The sequence below is a fragment of the Falco cherrug genome, chromosome Z (assembly GCF_023634085.1).
Source record: "Falco cherrug isolate bFalChe1 chromosome Z, bFalChe1.pri, whole genome shotgun sequence".
Lineage (NCBI taxonomy): Eukaryota > Metazoa > Chordata > Aves > Falconiformes > Falconidae > Falco > Falco cherrug.
In genome coordinates, this window is record NC_073720.1 from 61303562 (window position 1) to 61328671 (window position 25110).

Here is a 25110-nt window from a genome sequence, read left to right on the forward strand (position 1 = left end):
TGAGATTGCTAAAGCAAAAGCTGAGCCTTTCAATTTTGTGCCAGGGAAAATAATAGGTAACTTTAACACCATTTTTTATGTCTGTTTTTTATGTTATGCTCTCTGGCTCCACTATTATTTCTTAACACAGTACATCCAGGAATCTGGCTATGAGTAGCAGGTTCCAAGATATTACGGACTTCACATCAACCCAATCATTTGTTTCCCATCAAAAAAACCCAAACAGGTAAGACCTGAGCTGCCTAAATTCTGAATTGAAATGGCATTCACATGCATGTCTGCTTGTTTTCAAGAACTTCCTGCCCCAAAATACCTCAAATCAGTCAGTGTCCCTACTTACTTTAGGATGACCAGTTGCCCAAGATCAGAAATGTTCCACTGGTTAGGTGGGACCCCAACTCTCTGTGGAGAAAGAACAAGCAGACACCAAAATCTCTGAAGTTACCTTATCTGTTAAATATATTCAGATCAACCTTTCATACATAGGCTTCTGAGCAGTGCATGAAGCTGTCACCACCACTTTCACAGCTGGAAGAGGTGGTTGGGTTCTTCTGATTTTCTGTAATAATCTAGTTAAAGCCCTCAGACAGGAAGCCTGTTTCTCTACCATCTTGGTGCAGGAGGGTAAGGAAGTAATTGTCTTCCAGATCTCTCAATCTCTGCAGATTTAAGACCAGCTTCTGAGCTGGACTACTCCCATTAAGCTGAATCATGGGATTCAGTGAAAAATGAGCAAAGATTCCTGATCCTCTGCCCTTTGTTTGGGTGGTCCCCAGGCACTGGAGATCTCAGATTTGACACAAAGCACCACTGCTATTTACTCAAGATTTTGTTAGAAGACTGCAAAATTTTCCCCAAAATAGGAACCAGTGTCTCTGTTACTCTTCACTGGGCTACAGTGTCAGATGCTTTCCTACGTCCCTTGTACTTATTGTACTGCCACCGTCTCCCACACCAAGTCTAAAGACACCTTCTGCAGACAATGCACATAGTTAGCTTCACCTTGCTCTGCTTCCTCCCAATGTCAGAGTTTCATTAGCCTTCATGTGTACTGGCCAAACATTAACTCAGTTTTCAAAGTTATGTTTGAGAGAATTATGTTTAGCTTAAGCAGATTGAACCATTTATTGGTATATGAGAGAGCAAAGACGTAAATGAGAAGGGCTATAAATTCCTACCATCCCTAAGTAAGTAGTGTGAAAAAAAAAAAAGCCTTTCCAGATTGACATTAACCTTGAAGTAACAGAATCACAAATTGAAGATTTTATGTGGAAATATGTTGTGTTCTTTTCTGGGTTCAATGACAAGAGGCTCTCCAAGATACTGAATTTTAGCATAGGTACATTACCAAAGAAATTATCTGAAACACATCCCATTTAGTGTCTCAAGAAAAAACTCATCTCTGCATGGAAACTTACTGGCAATTTGGTGCTGAAGTTCACGCTAATGTAGATACGTGCTGCCATTTACAAAGTTCACATTTTGTCATGTACAAAATGTAGCCATGTTTTACTGTTATAAATGCATGAAGTGAAGCAGTAATGTTTTGTCTCCCAAACACCCAAGTTTACAGCAAGATTGCATAATCTGTAGTAATAAAGGGCAGTATGATACCTGTTCGCACCAAGCCATTTCAGGGAGTAGTGTATCTTGTCAGACATCCTATTGTCATAGAGTCGTAGAACAGTTTCAGTCAGAAAGGACCTTTACAGGCCATCTAGTCCAACACCCCTGCAATGATCTGGACATCTTCAACTAGATCAGTTTGCTCAGAGCCCCATCCAGCCTGACCTTGAATGTTTCCAGGGATGGGGCATCTACCACTTGTCTGGGCAATTTGTTCTATTGTTTCACCACCCTCTTGATAAAAATTTTCTTCCTTATATCTAGTCTAAATCTACCTTCTTTTAGTTTAAAACCATTACTCCTTGTCCTATCACTACAGGCCCTGCTAAAGAGTTTGTCCCTATCTTATAAGTCCCTTTTAAGTATTGAAAGGCCCTGAACACTCTGCGTTGGGCAGAGCAATGCCGTGCAGCATGCTCACACTCACCTCCCCAGCAGCAATGCTAGCTCCTGGGGAGAAGGGATGGCCCTGTTTATAATACTATCCCGTTTCTATGTTTTATCACCCAGCAAGTGCTAGGAGTTTTGATAGGAGTACTAGCAGTCCTTTTTGCATGAAGTTTATGAATCTTTTTTCTGCATTTAAACCACATTGACTAGTGATAAAACCAGGATAATCCAGCCATCCATTTCCATGTTTGCTCTCTCCCTCTCTCCAGGCAAGGCTATGCATTTCGGTTAGTATATGCCTTTGATATTATGATTTCATTTTTCATCACCCTTAGTAGCTTTGACTAATTCAGTTAAGGACCATTGTCCCAGGAAAAAGAAAAACTGTTACATAAAATGTTATGGTTTCTCCCTGAACAAAGCTAATAAATCCACGCATGTTCAATAGGAGCCTAGGTCCTTAAACAGGCTAATTCAAAATTCACCCTACAGATCTATTTTCAGATGAAGAGTTCAAGTTTGAAATGAAATTAGAACTGCAGTGAAATTATAGGAACATGATGCTCAGCTAATGCTGCACACTTCTGTTTGCTTGTGAGTTGCTAACTTTACCATTGTTATCTGCTGGCTCTCATTCTGGTAGTGTAAAAAGAGGTCAAAAACTGAACAGCCAATGGAAAATTAATTTATGGAGAAGCCATGTAAACTCTCAGTTGGTATTTTATGGCTTAATCTCAAGGAAGATTGCTTATCACTTTCACCAGTAGTATATTGAAGCTAGGACAAACTGAGTTACAAAAAGTCTACCTATTGTCCATTCTTTCACAGATAAAAATGGTCATAAAAGGGGAAAGAGAACCTACAGCAAAAGCACCTTTCTCCTTCATTTAACTACTGATGCAGAAACATTGATAAAGGATTAACAGCCACAAATACATGTAGTGATTAAAGATGGAGAAGAGCTGGTGCATTCTAATGATGCATTAATATTTTAATACTCTAGGATTTTAGATAGTGCAAACACAACAACAGTGTTCTTGCACTTATATTTTGAGATCTTCACTTCTATTCTATTCTACTCTACTCTACTCTATACTCCTATTCTATTCTATTCTATTCTATTCTATTCTATTCTATTCTATTCTATTCTATTCTATTCTATTCTATTCTATTCTATTCTATCCTATCCTATCCTATCCTATCCTATTCTATCCTATCCTATCCTATCCTATTCTATCCTATTCTCTCCCAGCCTAGCCCAAACCAACCCAACCTGTCCTACCACATACCATCCTACCCTATTCCACTCACTTTTTCTCATTACTAAACACCTATGTGAATTTCCAGTACTGCAAGTTGTGATTTATTCTTCTCCTCCTCCTCTCTTAGGTCACTTGATAGTGGTAGTCTTTGGTACTCATGGGATTATGGCTTTTTGCTGTTGGCTTTGTAAAAAAGTCGTTTGCACAAAGCTGCTTTTTTATGCTGGCACAGGAAAGGTAAAAGCTTTGCTTTGGGAACAGAAGGTGGTCTAATTTGTGATGATCCTTAGCTTCCCTGTAAGGCTGTCACACAGTAGTGGCCTTAAGGAAAACCTTCACAGACAAGATTTAGCTCTCTAGCAGAAGGTTCTGCTGTGCCTGAGAAGTGGGGCTGTCACTTCAGTTCTCCACACATGTATAGGAATTCACAATATCATCTTTCCAAAGATTTTGTTTTAAGAAATGATTTCAGAACAATTGTGACATTTCTTCAAGACAGTTAACCTTTTATGTAATAGGCTACACTGTTACTGATCTTGTCTTTCTTCTCAGAGAGGCACACTGTAAATATAAAACATGAATACACGTTGTGGAGAATTAATGGGTCCCAGCTGGAGATACTATTGTTGTACAACTTTTAACTCTGTTTCTAAACCAGAGAGGTTAGTCAGTTGCTTCTTCCTTTTAATCCTCCTGACAATCCTTCCACAGATTACCTTCTAGTTTCTACTGATCCTCCAGGATTTTTTTACACATTTCCTCCTTTTAATTCTCTTGACAAATGAGTATGTGACTCAAATTCTATTTTTGTCTTCAAATCTCCATAGTCAAAATACACAGACCTATAGATGCTCCAAATATATTGTCCTGGTTTTGGCTGTGGCAGAGTTAATTTTCTTCCTAGTAGCTGGTAAAGTGCTGTGTTTTGGATTAAGGAAGAGAATAGTGTTGATAACACACTGGTGGTTTTAGTTGTTGCTGAGAGTGTAGAGGTGCACAAGAAACTGGGAGGTGATAGAGCCAGGACAGCTGACCCAAACTGGCCAAAGGGATATTCTATACCATATGATGCCAGGCTGGGTGTATAAACCGGGAGGAGCTGACTTGATGAAGCAGGTGGGATCTCTGCTTGTGGACTGGCTGGGCATCAGTCAGTGGGTGGTAAGCAGTTGTTTTGTTTTGCATCACTTATTTTGGTTTTTTTTCGCTTTAGTTTTATTTCTCTTTCTTTTTTTGTTATCTCCTTTTGCATTACTACTACTGTTACTACTACTACTACTACTACTATTACTACTATACTTTTTATTTCAATTATTAAACTTTTCTTATCTCAACACACTGGTTTTACCTTTTTTTTCTGTTTCTCCTCCCCATCCCACCAGGGAAGCAGGGAGTGAGCAAGTGACTGCATGGGGTTAAATCATTACACACGTTTACATGCTTGGTATTTCAGCTTGCAAGGCTGTAGCAAATAAGGCAAAAAAAAATATCTCATAATTTCTCTGTATAATAATCTCTGTGGAAAGCCTATAGAAAGGATTATGTATGAACAGCAATTCCCTATATTTCAAGAGAAAAAGCTCACAAAAGCAAAATATCCTTAATGTCCAACTTTTACCAAGGTACAAAATAGAATGAAATGGAATTGAAAAGTGTTAGTGGTTTACTTTAAATGTAAACCATAAATTCACCTTGAATTTACAGGACAAAAATGAACTGCAGCACTCAGAATCATTAGTATACAGACAGTGCTTGATTTCGTCTAGGCGATGATAGCATCTGATATCAGTAACAGCAATGGAGTAGTGACTGTGGTGTAAAATTGCTGTGATGCAGCCTTTCTTGGGTCTATGTCTCCTCAGGGCACAAACTCCAGAACAGAGTGGCATTGGTCGAAAATGAAACTTTGCCTGAGAGCTGAATCTAGTACTTTTCTGTGGGCAGGCTCTGCAGTCTAACTTTTGGGATAAAGCTGCTTCTGTCTGGAAGAAATCTCTTAAATTGAGTACTGCTCTTCCTGGGTGAATTCCAGGGAAATAAATGAAGCCTATAAATACAGCCACGGTACAGCATATCTGGGCTCCCAAACTTCAAAGATGACATACAATTCATATACGATCTGTCTACTGTAATAACTTCTAATTAGGTACTATATCTTTTTTCACTGTTAGGTTTCATGGATTTCAGTACAGCATCAGAGCTAGGAAAATTCAGATATCATCTGCCAAATTTCTTCCGGATGAGTCCACTGCATTAAATTAGCAAGCTTTCATAAGAACATACTAAAATTACTTTTTTGCTAATACATTTTTAAAGTCTTGATGCATCAGTAGCTTTCATATCTAATGCTAATGAGAGATGATGAATAATTGCTAATACAACTGCTAGCTGAAGTCAGCTAGCAATTTGATTGGTAAAATCAGCATGAATATAGTGTGATGAAATATTGTTAGTGTAATATAAAGGATTTCCTGTCAAGAATGCATGCTACTGTTTGCCTCTTCCAGCCTTACAACTAAAAGATAGCTGGAGTAAGGTTTCTGTACTCCTCTGCTCCCACTGCTACAAAACCAAATTCTGACAATATTCACATGTGGTGCAGTATCATCCAATTTTATTCAGGGGTGAAGAAGAAACAGAACTGGAGCAGAACTTGTCTTTTATTTACAGACAATATAATGCTTGCATTCTACATTTCTTGACTCTAAATCAAATAGTTTTCTTATTTGGTATTTTTCCTGGATATCTGAATAAAGCTATCATTACTTGTGGCATCATGACTACTCTTCCTCTGTCTACAGAAGAATATAAATAGAACTTAGACTCTCACAACCCAAAGACTTGTTCAGGGAGTTCAGGAAGGATGTATACTCAGCTTCACCCTACAGAGCTGATAGCTCAGTGTTTGGATTGTTATGCAATCCAGGGCAGTATGTATACAATCATGTTATGGGTTTGTATTTATTTTTCAGATACAGTGAAGCTATAGGGTATATGATGCAAAATATTAAAGTACTAAACCTGACTGTTTCACATAAAGCTAAAAATCATAAATACTTTCAATCTTTCATCCTAAAAGCTTTTAACAGAAGAATCTTGTGGTGGTGGTTATTAAAATAAAAAGCTGCTGATTCATTGTTCATAATGAGGCTTTGTATAACAAACACAAATACATGCTTTTAGTTTTTTTTTTTTTATTAAGTTGATTAGATATTACCTACAGGGCATTTTGTTTCTCTGTTTATTTTCAGTGAAAACCAAAAGCAAGTTTTTCACAGCATGACAATCATTCCTCCACACTTAGAGCTGGCAAAAAAAGTGCTTAATACCCTTCTGGCTTTCCTTCTTTAAACAGAATTCTTTTCTTTAGCTCATGGAATTAAAGAATACCCGTCATCCAAAGAAATGTTTCAAGGTCAGGCATAAGTATGTTCCTCTACCTTTCCTTGTCATGAGCTATCAGCAGAAGAAATATTCTTCCCTGATTTCAGATTTGGGACTCTAGAACTATTTAATTTTATATTTTCTTTTGTGAAGTTTGTGCTTTCATAACTTGCTAAAGTGAGGCTATCGGAGAAAGCAGTCCACTACACAAGTTACAGGACAAGCACTAACAGCGTGAACTCCACGGATTAGTGGGAGACAACATATTCATCTCCATGACTTTATCTGTAGGACAAATGCAGAAACCATAGAATCATAGGCACATCTAGGTTGTAGAAGACCTGTAAGATCAAGTCCAGCCATTAACCCAGAGCCACCAAGTCCATCGCTAAACCATGCTGCTAAGCACTCCATCTATGCTTTTTTCAAACATCTCCAGGGATGATAATTCCACCATGTCCCTGGGCAGCCTCTTCCAATGCCTGAACACCCTTTCTGTGAAGAAGTTTTTCCTGATATCCAGTCTGAACATCCCCTGGCACAACTTGAGGCCATACCCTCTTGTTCAATCACTAGAAAACCCTAAATAATGTTTTAGCATATTGTTTATGAGTCATGTTTCTGTGGAGAGTGTAGTTGCCTTCAAAATTTTTTACTACAGGTCGATAACCTACTGCAATAATTTAAAATTATTTGATTACAAGTATTAAAAAATCAGATCTTTTCAGAAATAAGTCCCATTTTTTGGCAGTTGGTACTTGCACCTGGGTCTTCTCCTATGATCTTTTGCATGTTTGCTGAGTTGAGTGAGGCTTTTATCTGTTGCATATTTTAATTTTAATTCTGGGGCTGGGTGTTACTCAATAAGCACTAAGTGCCAAGAGTACAACAGAGGGCTCTCTTTTCCAGTGCCCGTTAAGCACTCAAAGTGAGGTGACACAAGCTTCAGTGGGAAGTAACAATCAAGTTCCCGCTGAACTCTTGAAGCAGCTTTGCAGGAAAACTGACTGCCAGTGCTGCGTACTGAACAGATAGTCCTCAGACTCAGTTGGTCCTCCTGTGGAAGCCCTTGTGCTCTTGCACTCAAGGTTTTAAAAATAAATGTTGTGATCCCTGTTCTGGCATTGCTAATGCTTTTCATGCAAATATTGCAGTCTTTAAGTAGAAATAATGTCTAGCTGATCTGTTGAACTGTTTTTCTGTACTTCTGTGAGAATTCCCAGCTCTAGGGGTGAGAGGTTGGAGCAGTTTGAAGAGTGATATGTTTTTGCTTAAGATATGACGAACACAGTAAGTAGCTGAACGGTAATTCAGGCTACCATCTTTAATTAGGGCATCAAGACTGGAATGAAGAGTCTTCACAGTGGTAATGAGCACTGATGATCAAAGAAGAGCTACCTTATTTAAATAATTTAAATGGAAACCAATTTTAATCAAAGTTGATATAAAGTATTGCATATGAAAATTACTACTTTTTTCTTTAAATTTTGATGTTACCATGTAAATGAACAGTTCCCTTCTCAGGTACACATGGTATCTGGCTAGCAATATTCCTTTAGGGTTGAACATTTGAATGAATATTTACTTAAAGCTGGCTGCATAACTAACACCCTCCATGCAGCTGAGAAGTCAGGAATCTGTATTTCTGCTTTAGGTGCACATTCTATTGAGTTTTAAATATCTTTTGATTCCAAATATTTTTGATGTTTTCTAACTTACTGAGTATAAAAATGTATATCTTTAGAGAAATTAGAGAAGGAAAAGTTGGCCAAATTATTTGCTTCAGAGGGGATATATATTCATTAGTATAAATTATAATAGTTTACTGTAATTTTTCTTAGGAAAAAGTTTTTAATCACAGATGCGTCAATATGCAAACCCGGAGCACCTCATGGATATATGGATATGTAATCTTCCAGAGATACGCATGCATACACAGATATTTACATATCCAAAAGCACATTTGAGATCAGAAAATGAATGCAAAACTCTTTAAAAGGTTTAGAATGTGATAAAAATGAAGAAAGATGCAGAAACTTACACACTCTTTTTACTGCAGTCACTGATAATATTAACCAAAGCCACAAAAGTTTTTCTAATATATAGACTCAAACCAGGTCATACATGTAGGACTGAAGCTGTAAGATTCTTGGGGGCAGAGTGCCTGTTTGTCCTGTTCATGCATCAGTGAATCCTAATCCATAAACTTAACTTCTTGCTGTGACAAAAGACAAGAATAAACCTGAGTTTACCTTCAGCTTATTGTGGACCACTGTGCTGTCCCCTGGTAGAACAAAAGACATTGCTGACACCTTCTTTCATTGCTTCTTTAAACCTCCACGTTGTGTTCTAGTCCACTTTCTAGACATGTAGTGCTCAAATGGTTGAAAACTTCTGAAATCTACTGAATTATTTTCTCCAGTATTTAATGGTTATGAATATTCAGGCAACAATTTGGGTTCACCTTAGTACAGAGCCTGGAAACAAAGGAAAAATATTTTAGCTAACAGAGTCAAAGTCAAATGATGTCCTATCCATTCTTTTCTGCTTCATTTATCCACAGAAGAGTGGCTTTCATGAAAGGACATAGATCTTTGCAGGTCTTATCTGTTTTTTCTTGGTTTTATCATTTTCAAAACTTAAGAGTGTCTTTATGAACAAAGACTCTTCCATTTGACCACTGTTAACATTTCGTCATGAGATTTTGGTCATGTCAAGCATCCTATAAAAATGTGTGGGTTTGTACCCTTTCAGCCAACTACCACTGTTCCTAAGGAGACTGATCCTTGTGTACTAAACACTGACATGTTCTCTTGAACTCAATGTGAAATACCCTGTTTACCCTGTTGCCTAGTTCTCCCTCATCTTGCTAACATAGGGAGCCAAGGACAAGCTGAAATAATTGTTGCTAATGAGTCTTAGGAAATGTGAGTTTGCAGCATGGAGGCCTAAATGCTGATTTACTATGAGTGGAAACTTGGAAATAGTCTGGTCTAGACTTCATGTTCCTGAAGTTTCAGTGCAGGAAAAACAAGCTGTCTTTTCATTTTAGAAAAATGATTTATTCAGAAAAAAACTTAGCACAAGCTTATATATATATCGGTATAGATCCATGTATATATATATATATATATAATTTATATGGGGAAACCTCACAACGCTTATCATGTCAAACGTATTTATTTTGACCATAACACTGTTTTTATTGTGTACAGAATATTCTTGCTTATAGTGTTTTAACCCTGATGTAGTTTTGTTAGCAACAAACTATTTTAACAATTCCTCATGTCTAAATCATTGCTCAGCAAAACTGCAAACAACAAAGCTGTTTTGTAATAGCCAGGTGCTCAAAGTCCATCCAGAAAAATAAATCAGTCATATTTACCACACAATGCTATATTCAGCAGCAAATACAAAAAAACTATTAGTCCAGTAAATTAAGAATTGCCACCATACTTCAGACAGTAACAGTGGATAGCAGAAATAATTTAACTGGAGCTTAATCCTCAGGGATTACAATTTCATGTTAATCTAAAATGCTGTCCTCATTGAGAAGAAGAAATGATTGTCCATGACTGAAGATTGCAGAGTATTGCCTTAGCTTTATATAGGAAAATTATCACAATACACATAAAATTTCAAAATCAGAAAGAGAATTGAAAGTAAGGAACTCCTTCCTTCAAATGTGGACATAGGTGGAGCAAGGTCCTTCTAAAACCCCGCATTTATCAAGATGCAATAAAAATTCCTTTTAAAAATGAAGCCAGAAGGAAAACAAAAATGGAAAAGATAAACACAAGGTTAAAACTAAGCAAAATGTGGCTTTTCTTATTCCATCTAGACAGTGTGGGCTTTTTCCCACCTGAGCAGATGTCCTCCATCTAATTTTCACGTGGAGACTAAAGAACAAAAAGAGAGTCACCAGTTTGCTTTCTAGCCCCATACATTTTGAGAGTCATTGAAACTTAATAACAAATTTTTCTGCTGCTTCTGATAGCCATAAGCCCTCACACACATTCTTGGTGTATTTAGATGCACAGTAAGTATATTCACACATCTGACAAGGTACAAAGAATTAATTTACAGCAAAAGGAAACATCAGATATTGGCATTTAAACTCCACAGCAGTAGAAAACTTGGAAATACCCCAAATAAATTAGAAAGACCTAATGCTTAAAACAGGGGATGGAAAGAATGCAACTTGAAATTTGATGTGCTTTTGATTTTGACTGGTACTTAAGAAAGTTTTATGCATATATTAGTCTGAGACCAAAAAAAATACTACTACGGCTTCCTTACTGTAGTATTGTGTATTTAAAAAGAGCTGATCAAATATTACCCATCTGAAATATTTCCTAATAAAACATCCAATTTGTTTACAGAAACACTAATATGGAAGTGTCTTTTTTTTCCAGAATTTTGAGGTTTTTGGGTTTATTTTCCTTTTTTCTCCCTTATATTTTGCTATCAGCAACATATATGTCTGTGTCTTCCTCGGGTTTTGTATTGCATAAATTTTTGCTCTCTGTATCTTCTCAATGCTACCTCGGTACTTTGAAATCATAAAAAAAAAAAATCATTCATTGAAATTAAAGGCTTGTGGAAGTTTTCTCACCCTAATTCTGTTGATGTGCCAAAATACTCTCTTGCAACACACACCAAAAATCAAATCACAAAGGTGTTTAGTTGTTGCAGCACAAACAGACTAGTAGGCTGCAACAAGGCTTTTACCATTGGTCACATTCTACTTTCTGTGATGTATCTCCTTCCTCCAGAGGCCAGACCACACTGCTCCTCCTCTGTCCAACCCCCTCTCCCACAATCCTCAGGGCTATTTAACCACTTAGCAGGAACGAGCTAGAGCTGCACATCGTCCAGGTCAACCAACCCATTGCCTTCCAGGCAAGGCCACAGCTACGTATTATCAATGCTAACCAACCCACTGCCTTCATTCCTCTACATTTAGTGATTTGAAATTAATGGCAATTAATAGGTCAAATGCATCCTGACAAAAAACGACCAGTACAATTCTCTGTAAAGTTCACATTAATATTTTGCTCTGATGCTAAAGCTGAATTTCTCTCAAAGCTTGCTACAAAATTTATTTTTTATAAAAGAAAATGATCTGTTCAGTGTATTCTCTGAAGCCTGGAAATGTGCTTTCTCTTTTCTAGGAGCGCTTCAGGAATATAATATATAGAGCTGCTCTGGGGAACACAGCGAAAGTTTATACAGCAGACTTATTCTTTTATGTGATCCCACTAAAAGCATGGAATACGGCTCACCAAATATCCCTGAAATTGCCTGGGTATGAGTAAAATATCATTTCACTGCAGGATAAAGTGTTCCATTTAAAGTGCAAGTGCAGGCTCTAGGGTAATATTGACAAAGTGGAGTTAAATTATGAACTAATATGTCTCTCTTGAGGACTGGAAAGATATACCAGTAATCCTAAGAACAGTACCTGTTTCTCTTCATGGCAGAAATAGTGGATATTAGAGAATTCATTATTTTTACATAACAAGCTCTCTAAATGCATTTTATAAAAAGTAAACCATAAAATACTGGGAATAATAGTGCAGAACTGAGAAACAAACTTGTATTCTGGGTGTCTTTTCTTGCACTGTGAAGAGCATAAAATGGACACAATCCTTCATTGGGAATGCCCTCTCTCCAGCAGGGCTCTCCAGCTGACTGAGAGCTGAAGTATCCTGCTCCAGCCTTTAACCTCCAGTTTAGGAGGGCTATATGTATGAAAAGTGAGGGACATTTGTGGCTAGAGCGTCCTCAGCTGTGGTCATTTTCTTCTTTCCAGAGTAGACAGCAGCTGAAGTGCCCTTTCTATTAAAGTACGAAATCCCAGAACAAGGGATAACAATGGCTGAATGAATACCAGAATGTTCTTCACTAGAAGGCAAAAATAAGTTGTTATATTGTGAAAAGTATGTTGCATTTAAAAGTTATGGTCTACTGGTAAACCAGTACAGGGGTCCTCTCTATTCTTGTTAATTTCTCTGGAGAATAACAGGTTCCTCACACAGTCACGCACCCTCCTCTGTGTGAAGACCCATTGACCATTGATTGAATTAAGCCTACATGGGGATAAAGATCAATGTGTCTGTCTGTTGGATCCAGCTTTCTGACTACATACAAAAGGGCCCTTTTATTGAAATTTAACTGATGACATAAAAGCAAGGGAAAATTACAGGCACTGGGTAAACAACAGAGATATTTGATGAAAGATGGACCAGGAGTGATAAGCTGGTTAAAAATAAATTATAAATATATCTGTTTAAACAAAAGTGCACATCTTATCATTACCCAGCTCTCACAACAGCTAAACATCACTCTGTTTACTTGTTTTGCATTTCTGATAATACAAATTTCTGATTTATATCTCTTTGATATAGAAGCAGTCTTGTAATAGTCTACTGCTTGGAGTCAGTCTTTTAGAGGAACACATGACAGGTTTTTATTACTCACTGATTATCTTTACACTCCTATGTTCATCTGCCATTTTTCAGTATTGCTGTTGTTAGTGATACACATTGGAACAGATATTCCCTTTCAAAGCCTCATGGAAATCGATGCTGAAGGAACAACATGGTAGGGTTAGAGTCTGTATATGTGGCTCTCTGTCTTTCTTCAGTACCACACTGGATCCATCTACATATCTTGGACATCTAACAGCTGCTAGACTTTGATTTTCTGTCCTCAATGTATCATGAATATTAAAACCTAATAATTTTAAGATAGATGCAGCATCTATTCTAATCAAAGCCTTCAGCCAGGCACTAGCATTGGCCTGAACCTGGCAGTTAGCTCAGCTGGGTAGACCGTGGATCACTGAGTAGTATAAGCTGCCTTCTGCCTGTCGCAGGGTGAGCATGTGTCCAGGTGGTCTTTGTGGAGTAGGTGATACACTCTAAATTCAAACTACTTTTTACCTCAAGGTAGCTTGGTCTTGTGATCACGCCTTTGGACAAGACTTTTAAATTTATTTTTGCAGAATTTATTTTATCTTTTTTTATTGTCTTCTGAAATTTATTGAGATGGGGCAATTTATTACATATGCTTTTTAATGTAAATAAATTAGACATTCTGTGAAAAAAAAACCCTGCAGTGCTGTAACTTATAATAATGCAATAAAGAACAGACAAGCTGAAAACTAATTCTTTAGTAAAACCACCTTTTTGCCATCTATGCATAGTATCAAATTAACAGCCTTCTCAGACCTACAGTCCCTAGTATCAATATTTTTTTATCCTTCAGGCCATTCTTTCGTAAAGCTGACTGAGGTGTAGTCCAGCATTGCTGGCTGATACTTAGTTTCTCACGTAGTGAATTTTGAAGTATTAATCATGGAGGATGGTTACACAAAATTATGTACTTTGTACCTGTCATTTCACTTTAGTGTTCCTAGCATTCATTTTTCCCTTGCTTCCATGGAAAATGAAAGGGCAGTGGTAATTGTCTGGAGGAAAGGGGATGGTCAAAAGGAGGGTTCTTGCATAAACTTTTGTAATACAAAGAAAATGTACCTGAAATGGGACAGTGGGAGTGGCAGAAGGAGGATGCATGGAAGGGACATATAACTGACTCCTGAAACAACTTCTCTTTCCACAGGTACTCCCCCTGTATTTGCACCACTTCCATTTCAGCCTCTTGTACCTCTTAGGTAAAAGATTCATACTAATGGCTTGTTGCTTTGAATTTGTGAAAGACTTTTGGTTTCTCCTCAGTTCCTTCCATTTGCTGACATTTATACACTTATTGATCTTTTGCCAAGTGCTGCAGTTTTACACCTACATAAAATACAAATGCCATTCTGTGTATCCGGAGAATCAAACATAAGGTAACTCTGGTAATTTACTCAGTATTTTATGATATTAACTGCAGACATCTGGAACTGGCATATATGCTAACATAGTAGCGTGTTTGGAGATATTCATGGTTATTCTGATACTAAAGTTCCTGTGTTGCCTTCTTGCTGTAAAAGTGTGAAAATGCAATGACACTACCAAGAGCTAACCAGTGTATTCCAGGGCTGCTATCACACGTTCCTGGCCCGTCTTTAAACCAAGAGGCCCAGAGCCATGTGGCATTACCCATTTAAAAAAAAAAAATTCAAAACAATGCACTGCAGGGCATGTTTGATTGTTAACTTTCAATTACACTCATGAGGAAAAGGTTAGAAAAGTTAGAGAGTAGTACACTAGGATGTCTATGAAAGGGTAAACTCAGCATTCAGGCCTATAAAGTTTCCTGTTTTACCCTAGGTTTCCATAAGATAAAGTAGAAATATATCTAAGCACAAGCAAGCATGAGGTGTCTATTGAGTTTTCTAGTATATATTTGAGTTTTGTATCCCCTAAAATGAAATTTTACTCTAAGCCAATGTGTGGGTTTAATTGCTTTTCTCCCATTATTTCTGGGTCAAAATACATTTGATTTTTAAATTCACAGTCAAACAAGCTAGTTGCCAGCTTGGCAAAAGTACCAAGCACTACTCTTCTTGCATCCTGACTGCATGGAAATATATCTTATTACTTCCCCTGGGGCTGCAACAGGTCTGGTTTCTCTAAGTGGTGTTCCACCTGCACAGAGCCTAGGATGCTGCTGGAGTTTTTGCCACAAAGTCTCAGCTGTGTTTGCAGCACCAGTGTGAAAAATACCTTGGTGTGCCCTTTTGTTATCTCAGGCTGGCATCTGGAAGCAGGTAGTAGCAGGAGCCCGTTGCATTAAGCAGCACAGAGGTTGTATGATGCTTGCAATGGAAAGCTGCACAGCTCAAAAGGGATAATAACAATATTAGAAACAGCAGTTTAAAAATATATCAAAGGTGTGTCAGTTTTCAGTTACACCTTTCTTCACTTCTTTCTGTAGATCTTGTTTCCTTTTCTCCCCTCTAGCAACAGTACAATTAATCTGCCTTCATAGCCATTCCACCCTGCTCACCTCAGGAAAATAGCAAAAGATGGAGGAGAAAAACAGACAAGTGGTCCCTTTTGTGATCTGACTGCAGTGCTCAAGGAACTTGTTCTAATGAGCTCTTCAGAGAAAATGGGGACAAGGCTGTACAGGGACTTAAGCCAGCAGCTCCCCAGAAGGACTCTCATCTTCATTGTGCTTATGAAATGAGAATTGGGCATGAGCTTTTGTGATAGTCTTACCTTTCTAAGGCAAGTTAGAGTTGCAGAAACATATTTTCTTCTCACAAATCATAAATCAGAATTTTTTTCACTCCTGCCAGTGGAATTGCACCCTGTCAGCCTGGCAGGTTAGAAGCAGGGACATGAAAACTTCAACCACATCATTTACACATTTTATTCTAGTAATCAAGAATACCATTTTGGTCTTACGTTAGTTTTATCTAAAAACCAGTGCAAATAGGAATAGTTTTGCAGGGTTTGTTTTTCAAGGACACAGCACCCCACTCCTGTAGTCTGGATTGCTTCCACTGCAGGACTTTCAAAGGGAATTTTAGAGTGAAATAGTGATGCAAGAGACAACTGGAAGGGCAGCCACACTCAATGTGTGATGAAACTACTGAGATCAAGCCAAATTTCCTTTGTCTTATAGCTTACAAATAGTAAATAAAATAAGTATCAAGTTATGTTCACTTATCTCTTATATCTTGAATCTGAATTCTCAAGAATTCCTGAACTGGAGGCAGCAGTAAGAAAGAGGTGCCATGGCATACTGTGTAAGCACAGAAAGACAAGATCAGATGCAGGATGCTAAAAAGCAGAAACAGGAGGCTTTGAGTTTTCTGTGCAGGACTAGGAGGCTGCCTGGCCTCTTCTGCCTGTCACAATAATGGAATTGAGTTCAACACTGGAGATAATTGCCTCAAGTCATTCCCCAGCCACAGGGAAGGTAAGATTAATAAAGGACATTTGTTATAATTCTGCAACCAATTTGTGTAATGGAACACATAATAAATAACCACATTTAACACAAGCATTTATCATAGCCAATTTATGCATCAATTTGTTCAGTGTGTGTTAAACCAACCATTTGTATGAATAAGTGTTGTTCTCTTTGTGTCCCTTTTTTCTCTATTAAAGTAAAAATCATTGTTTGTCAGTTTCTTTTTTCTTTTCCTTGTTCTTTTTTTTTTTTTTTTTTTTAAATACAGAGGTGACAGTGACACATGTAAACTTCCCAGCCACTGAAATACAGCATACAGTTTTCCACAGAGCTTTGACTGCTGCCTGTTGCAATTGGAAGCCATTATTTCAACAAAACAGCCACTAGGGCTAAAACGGCCTTGCAATTGGACTCTGGGTATGCCTAAACTCCCTGGTTAAATTTGAACTGAAACAGCAGTGACTCACTGGAGACACAAAGGATTACATCCTAAAAACCTGATCTGGGATTCTGTCCTTGAAAAGAGGGTCTGATCTGGCAGGCCAGGAGAAAAGTGTCCAAAATGTTTCAGAAAGCAATCAGCTGGATGTGGTAGAATACCAAACACAGTCAAAGGATCCATTTCTGGATGCTAAAAAAGTGAAAGAAGGTAAAATTTAAGTACTTTTCCTGAATACCATTTAGAGCAAGAGAATCACTGTTTCAAGTTCATCTTTCCTTTTATCCCTATCTGATCTTTTCAAGTCTATTCCACTTCCCTCCTGTGAGGCCATGTTTTTCATTCCTGTTTATTTTCCCATGTCAGGTAGCATGTATAGCTCAAAGCTCAGATTACAATCTAAAAGTAGTGTAGCCAGCATGCATCTATTGTTAATTAACAGGAACCTGAGATATCAATCTGTGCTTTCCTCAGTCAGTTGCTTCCTCCTGATCCACATGTTATACACAACCACTGATTTACACAACTGAATTTTATTTGAGTGGCTTTCTTCAAACCTCCATATATGTATTGCAGCATGAATGAGATGATGAAAACTAGATACCATGTTATAAAAATAAATAAATAAATAAATTTTCAGCTGTTAGATGTTGGAAGGAATGGAGACAAATCTTTTTCTCACCTTTTCCACTAACTTTGCCTTTGTACAACTATGGTGGCACAGAACAGCTCTGTGAACTTTTAAACAAAGAGCTATGTGTTGTGGTTTAATTGCAGCCAGCAGCTCAGCCACATGCAGCTGCTTGCTCACTCCCCCCACAGTGGGATAGGGGAGAGAACTGGAAGTGTAGAAGTGAGAAAACTTGTGGGTTGAGATAAAGATAGTGTAATAGATAAAGAAAAGGCTGCACACACTAGCAAAGGAAAATAAGGAATCCATTCACCACTTCCCATGGGCAGGCAGGTGTTCGGCCATCCCCAGGAAAGCCGGGCTCCATTGTGCCTAACAGTTACTCCATAACTCCAAATGTCTCCCTGCTTCCTTCTCCTTCCCCCAGTTTTATCTGCTGAGCATGACACCATATGGTCTGGAATACCCCTTTGATCAGCTGGGATCAGCTGTCCCAGCTATGCCTCCTCCCAGCTTCATGCGCACTCCCAGCCCACTTGCTGGTGGGGTGGTGTGAGGAGCAGAAAAGGCCTTGATGCTGTGTAAGCGCTACTCAGCAGTAATGAAAACATCCCTCTAGTATCAACACAATTTCCAGCACAGATCCAAAACATAGCCCCATACTAGCTAATGAGAAGAAAATTAACTCCATCCCAGCCAAAACCAGCACACTATGAAAAGGATCTGTCCTTCTTTATTGCACACCTTATACCAGAAAACATCCAACCAGCAGTCATTGTGGAGTAGGAAATAAAATGAACCTTTTATCATCCTATGACAACTATAAACCTCTTGTTTTACATCCTGATTAAAAAGACTTTCTGATTATTATGGTACTAGGAAAACTATTGTAATAAGTAGATGTTGACTTCTGTTGAGATGCATATCATTATTTATTAATGGAATACATTAATGTGGAACAAGGGGAAGACAAAGTCAATATTTATAATGAGGAAAAATAAACTGATGTTCACTGAAACAAGCCATTAGATTCTCAATCAGGAAGATAAAACCCCTCTGAAGCATGTGAGACCGAGATTTATAAATCCCATAACTTCCTTGTGGTCAAAATACTAAATATAAATTTAGAGGCTTTCTGAAGGTTGCTTTTGCCATTAGTTTATCTAAAACTGTCTTGGTAACTCAGCATTTTCCTGTCTTTAAGTATCAAGTTAAAATCATGAGATCATAGAATCACAAAATCATTTAAGTTGGAAAAGACCTTTAAGATCATAGACTCCAACCATACACCTAGCACTGCCAAGTCCAAAACTAAACCATGCCCACTAAGCACCACATGTAAACATCTTTTACATACGCCCAGGGATGGTGACTCAACCACTTCCCTGGTCAGCCTGTTCCAAAGCTTGACAACCCTTTAGGTAAAGATTTCCTAACATCCAATCTAAACTTCCCCTGGCACAACTTGAGGACATTGCGTCTTGCCCTGTTACTGGTTACTTGGGAAGAGAGATGGATAACTGTGTCACTACAACCTCCTTTCAGGTAGCTGTAGAGAGCGATGAGGTCTCCCCTGAGCCTCTCCTTTTCTCCAGGCTAAACAGCCCCAGTTCTCCAAGCTGCTCCTCAGGAGACTTGTGCTACAGACCCTTCACCAAGTTTGTTGCTCTTCCTTGGGCACACGCTACAGCACCTCAATGTCCTTTTTGTAGTCAGATGTAGGTTTTAAGGTATTCGGTAATATTTTAGACTTGGACTGGCTTATTTTAATGTCATTGAAGCAATCTAGCTTATTTGTAAAGAAAAGAAGGTTTAGGCTAACATGCACAGACCTGTGCTTTGTTTGCATTATGTAAAAACAAAAAAATCAAACCAACGCAACCCTACTTCTTCATTAATTCCAAGTATCTTCTGGTTTTTGGAGAGCTAGAAGAGAAATTTAGGAATTAATATTTTAAAGATAGAATTTTCTACTTTTAAAAATGGTTAGAATTAATTAGTTGTGAGTATTTTGTTTTACTTTTATATAATTATTATAGCATTGTTTTTAATGTCTCTTTTATGCAGAATAACAGATGAACATGGATAGCAATTTGTTACAGTGCACAACTCCAATGGAAAAACCCATCTTCAGTGTATTATGACTACCTTTGTGTTCTGAAATCAAATTAAATTTCTAATGTTTCTTCCAGTTTCTTCTAAAGTGTCTTCCAGGAATCAGCTTTGCAAGAGGCTATATAGTGCAGAACCTAGAAAATTCACACGTATTGACACAAAGCTTCTGATGGACAGAACTCTGGGCACTGATTATACCATTGTTTCTATTTTACGATCCCCATCTATTCGTAGTAGGTTGTGGTGGATGCATACACCACTGCACTGCAGTTTATGTACTAGGATAGGAAAGATGTGTGGTTTTCTTGCTGTTGGGTGTAAAAATAACCAACTTGTTCTGTAACTGTGTCCCCAAAACGTCTGCAGCTTAACTAATTAATCTAAACATTGATGGTTTTTGTATGCTTCTCTGAGTCCTACTTTATATTAAAGCATTGGAGAGAGGATTGTGGCTGGTGCCACATCCAGTGAAAGGACCACAGATCAAATAGCGACACAAACACAGTAGCTTCAATCAAAACAGGTAAAAATAACTCTTAACTTTAGGCTGTATCAGTCTGCAATTCCCTTTGTGCATGCTGTTGCTTTTACCTGTGTCTTGTGAGTGAAGATCTCAGCTCCTTTCCTCTGGCTCTGTCGCTTACTGCTCTGCTCACTGGGGGGAACGTTAGCCTGAGAGTAGGTATGGCAGCTCCCTGTATGCTATGCACAGAGAAACAGCTGTCAGAGGCAACTTGTGCTAGTCCACAGATTGGACCAAACTCAGCAAAGTTTCTGTCTCCTTTGAAAAACGATGCCTCATTATGGTCACCAAGAAGGAAGATTAACTATAGCTCACAAGTTAAGAGCATTCAATAGGATGTAGGAAGCCAAGATTCAAGCTCCTGCTGCAATAGATCATGAAAGGTATCTCTGAAATGAAAGAGATCAAAAGGGAGAGGTGAAAGAAACTTAACTCACAGCAGCAACTATCCTGTGAAAATATATTATCCCTCAGAGAAAAGGTAAATAAACCTTGTTCCTAGTGAGGAAGATGCAGCTTTAAATCCAGGTCTCCTCCTACCACAGAAGTCCTCCAGCAGTCAGCTGCATGTTATTGTGGAGAAATGGGTTTATGTCTTAATTTTCCCCAGTGGGACTTAGGTGCCTGTTTCTAGGATGGGTTCACAACTCGGGGTTCTGCATAGAAGTAGGTGCAAAACTATGATCATGCCAGCTGCGTAAGCACCTTTGCTTTTCTCAGCATTTCGTTTGCCATCTTAGATAGCTTCCCATTCAGACAGCTACTGAATATCCCTTTGTAAGTACCTAAAGCTGCCTTTGCATTGAGTGGGGTTTGGGTGCTTGCCCGGGCTAAGGCTTTGGCTGGGTGTTTGGCACTCCAACACATAAGTACTTGTGAAGGTCTAGCATTTGTGGATGGCGTGCTATAAGCTTTTGTTGCTTGACTGAAGAAGATAAGATAATGTTCGCTAGGAAACAACATTTACTTCTTGTTTCAAAATAAATTGATAGCAACGATTTAATGATTTCCTGTAATTCTTAGGCAAATAGTATTTTGCTATTAAGTTAGTAATATGAGGGGGAAAAAAAGTAAAAAACTGAGAAATAAGATTTGTAGCATAACATTGATGTTATGATCAAAATCTTTGGTGCAGTTATCCTATTGGTAATAGAAAGGAAAAGTGAAAATAATGAAAGATTATCTAGGAGTTACCCTCATGGATATTCCCCCAGTAAAAATGTCTTCCTGAATACTTGCTTTCCTCTGGCAATTTCATAATCGATTAGATATACTCCTTCTTGCTTCTGTGTCCCCATTCCTTATCTCATCATGAAGTCCTTCTCATTTTTAGCACAAGACATAAATATTGATTACATACTACAATATGTAGTGCTGATTATCCCTGATCTTCTCTCAAATAATACTGTAGTCCTGATTATGACAGATTACATTAGTTTTGTCATTTCTGTTTTGACTGCTTAGTCTGTTTACTGAAGCAACTCCTCTGGAAATTTTATCCCTTAAAATTACAGGATAAATTCTCTGCTGGAATAAGTGAGGTAACTAACTGGAATAAGTAATACACCACCTGACTGCAGCTATTTTTCTCCAATTTACTGCGCATGAATGGGGTAGGCTCTGATGGGCTTGATAGATAATATTTTCCACACATTAAAACATTTCTTTTGACACTTATAATGCTATTGTAGTTCTGAAAGACTGAACAACAGCTCTGTTGCTTAATCTTTTTTGAAGCTTAAGCGGGAGACACTGAAGTATTGAGAACTGTCTCAAAAGCTACTTAAAACTTTCAAATGAAACAGCAACATTCTCAAGTTCAGAGACTGATTCAAACTTTTTAAGCCTCATGAAAATTACCTTTTTTTAGTCTTGTACTCTAGGTAATACACCTTATGAATTTGTTTATTTTAGGTAAAATCATAAGATTATTCCTTTGTTTATGACATAACTTGAGAGATTTGTCTAAATGGTGACAAAAAGGAGAGTAAGGATGAGTTGGCTTTGAAATGACTGAATATTAAAAAGAGGGTTGGAAAATTATTCAGTAGTATATTTCTTATCGGAATAATCTGACTTCTGACAAAGCTGCTGTGAAACCTCCTGAGATGCTCAGTACTTCCACTGTATAAAGAAAAATGTAGAAAGATCTCTGCTCTGGTCTTTTGATAGTCCCTTTGCTGATATTGTCCAAACCCCACAAATAAAGCAAACAAACAAAAAAGCAGAATAAGATTCTACCCTCTTACATCCTGTATAAAGTCAAGTGGTCTTTTCCATTTTTTTCAACAGTCATTTATAATGTATAAGTGTTCTTAGCCTTTTAGAGAGCTTGTCTGATTTTGACCAAGTGTCAACCAGTTGTCAGGAATACAGAATCCATCCACTTACTTTTTAATCCAGACACTCTGGTTATTCTTTACTTGTAGTGATTTCAAATCACAAGGCCAGATCATCAGGGACTGTATATCAGTATAGCTCCATTGAATTCACTGACAGATTTACACCTGTGGATTATTTGCTTCAAAGTGTGCTATAAATAAAATAAAAAACACTTCAAATAATATGTCATAATGATTAACACTTTTCATTTGGAAGACCTTAAAGCATTAAGCTTTTTTTAAGTGAATATTTGTATTTACGTACAAAGCTATATTAACAGCATTCCCAGAATGAAGGTGCCAACTCTCATTTAGCTCAAGCTCTCACTGCAGCAGAGTGAGGGCTCCTTAGCAGATAAGATGCTATTTATCTAAAGTAAAAACCTCGCTGAAGAAACCTTGCTTTTAAACAGCAAATTCATTTGGTAATTACTAAACAGATTGGAGCCAGGAAAATTGTTCAAAGCATGGGAAAGGGCAATAGGCCCAAGTTTTCAGCAAAGCTGAAGTTCCCCACCACCCATATTTCCCTCTTTAACACTGCTCCATGAGCTAAAAGCCTACTAATCCATAACTCTGCCTCCAGATGCAGAAAATCTCTTTTATTGGGATTTAGCAGGCTAACTGGAAATGCCCCATATTTGTATTTTGATCTGTGCAGATTCATCTATCACTGAAATGTCAGTGTTTATAATGTCAGTGTTACAGCTGGGAAAGAGGGACAATCAGTCACCCAAGAGACTTTAAAACTGTACCACGAGACAGTATTTGGAATGTGTGACTTTGTAACTTGTAACACAGCTGCAAACTTTATTAAGGAGGAGGAAGAATTTATGCTGGAGGGAAGTATTATAACAGGACCTCACAGGGATTTATACAGATATATTAAAAATTAAATTGAATTGAATTTGGTTTTATATTGAGCCTGTCAGACTGAAGGCGTTCCAAAGTGCTTAAAAAAGCAATGAGTTACTTACCAGTACCAAGATGACTATGCAGACAGCCTTTATACAGGTGAAATATATTAAAGCATAATTTTAGACCATCTTAGATCAGTTCTCCAACTGCCACCAAAACAATAATGGAACATATATTTATATAGGTGTAGTATGTAGATTGAATATATACTATATTAAAATTCTATTTATTTTAAGTATATATTTATTGTAGTTGTATTATTTATAGTCTATCATATTGTATATGACACATTATATAGTCTTTTTTAAAATAGCTATATAAGCTTTACAGATATTAAATCTACTTCTAAATATACAAGAAGGATGATTTTGTGGTTATACAGGTAAATGGCTAGCTTGCAAGTGCAGATGTTTGTCTACGGTTGGCATCATAAACTATAACCAGCAATAAAAACACTGTCTGAGACGCACCAGGTAAAACTAAGTATCTTTCCCCAAAATCCTGTTCAAATGAAATTATGTTTTTAAACTAAAAAAAAATGTCATGGAACTGACTGACTTTTCTAAAAACAAAAAGGAAATCCAATACTTTCTAGCACAAACTTGAAAATCAAGAAGTGTTAGATATTTCATTGAAAATTCAAACTGTTTTTAGAAATAACATTGGGCCTTTTTGTGAACAGCTCTGCTAGTCAATGCTATAGTGCATGCTGGAGGCTTCATGGAGCTATACATGCAAGTTCTTAGGGTCTGCCACAGATTATGCAGAATATGTTGGAATAACAGAAGCAAAACCCGTACTTGTCAACTCCCATTATTATTAACTATGTGGCTTTTGATCCTGGAGTGTGCTGTGCTGGTGTGGGAAGGAGGAACTGCCTTTTAGTACCAACTTTTCCACCAGTCACCCACCACCTTCCTAGTCTGCTTCAGACCAGATAACTGTCTATGACAATTTGTTTAAGTAGCTTCTTGCATTTATACTCATTTGGCTTTATTTAAATGTGTTACTCCATAAAAAGCACATGATTGTAGACAACGAGTAGTTATAAATCAGTGATACAGAATCCTTTCAGTGACTTATTTTCTTCTGGATATAATTTTCCAGTATAGAGGGAAGATTTGTAGGGACTGTATTCATTACCCTGATTTAAGCAAAACCTCTACTTGCTGTTGTGGCAGCTACAGAAATACAGCTTCGCCGCAGAGCAAGACTTACAGGCTTAAAACACTCATGGCAGCACAGAAGCTGGCTTAAAATGAGGTTGGAGGTCAATATAATCCTATTATACCTTTGCATAAGTGACCACAAGGTCATCAGATAAAATATCAAATGGCCTATTACCCAAAATTCATTGTTTCAAGTGAAATTTTTAAATCTGTAGGAAGTTTATTGGGAAAAAATATAAACATGTTGAACTGTGGTATAGCAACTTTGTGTTTGTGTTAGAGGCCCACAGCTAATAGAGATAGAGCACTGAATGGTACTAAAGTTGCCCAAGCAAGGATAGTATAAACAAATGGATTTGAATCACTATGACTTACAGTGAGTGAAACAGAAATGCCAGA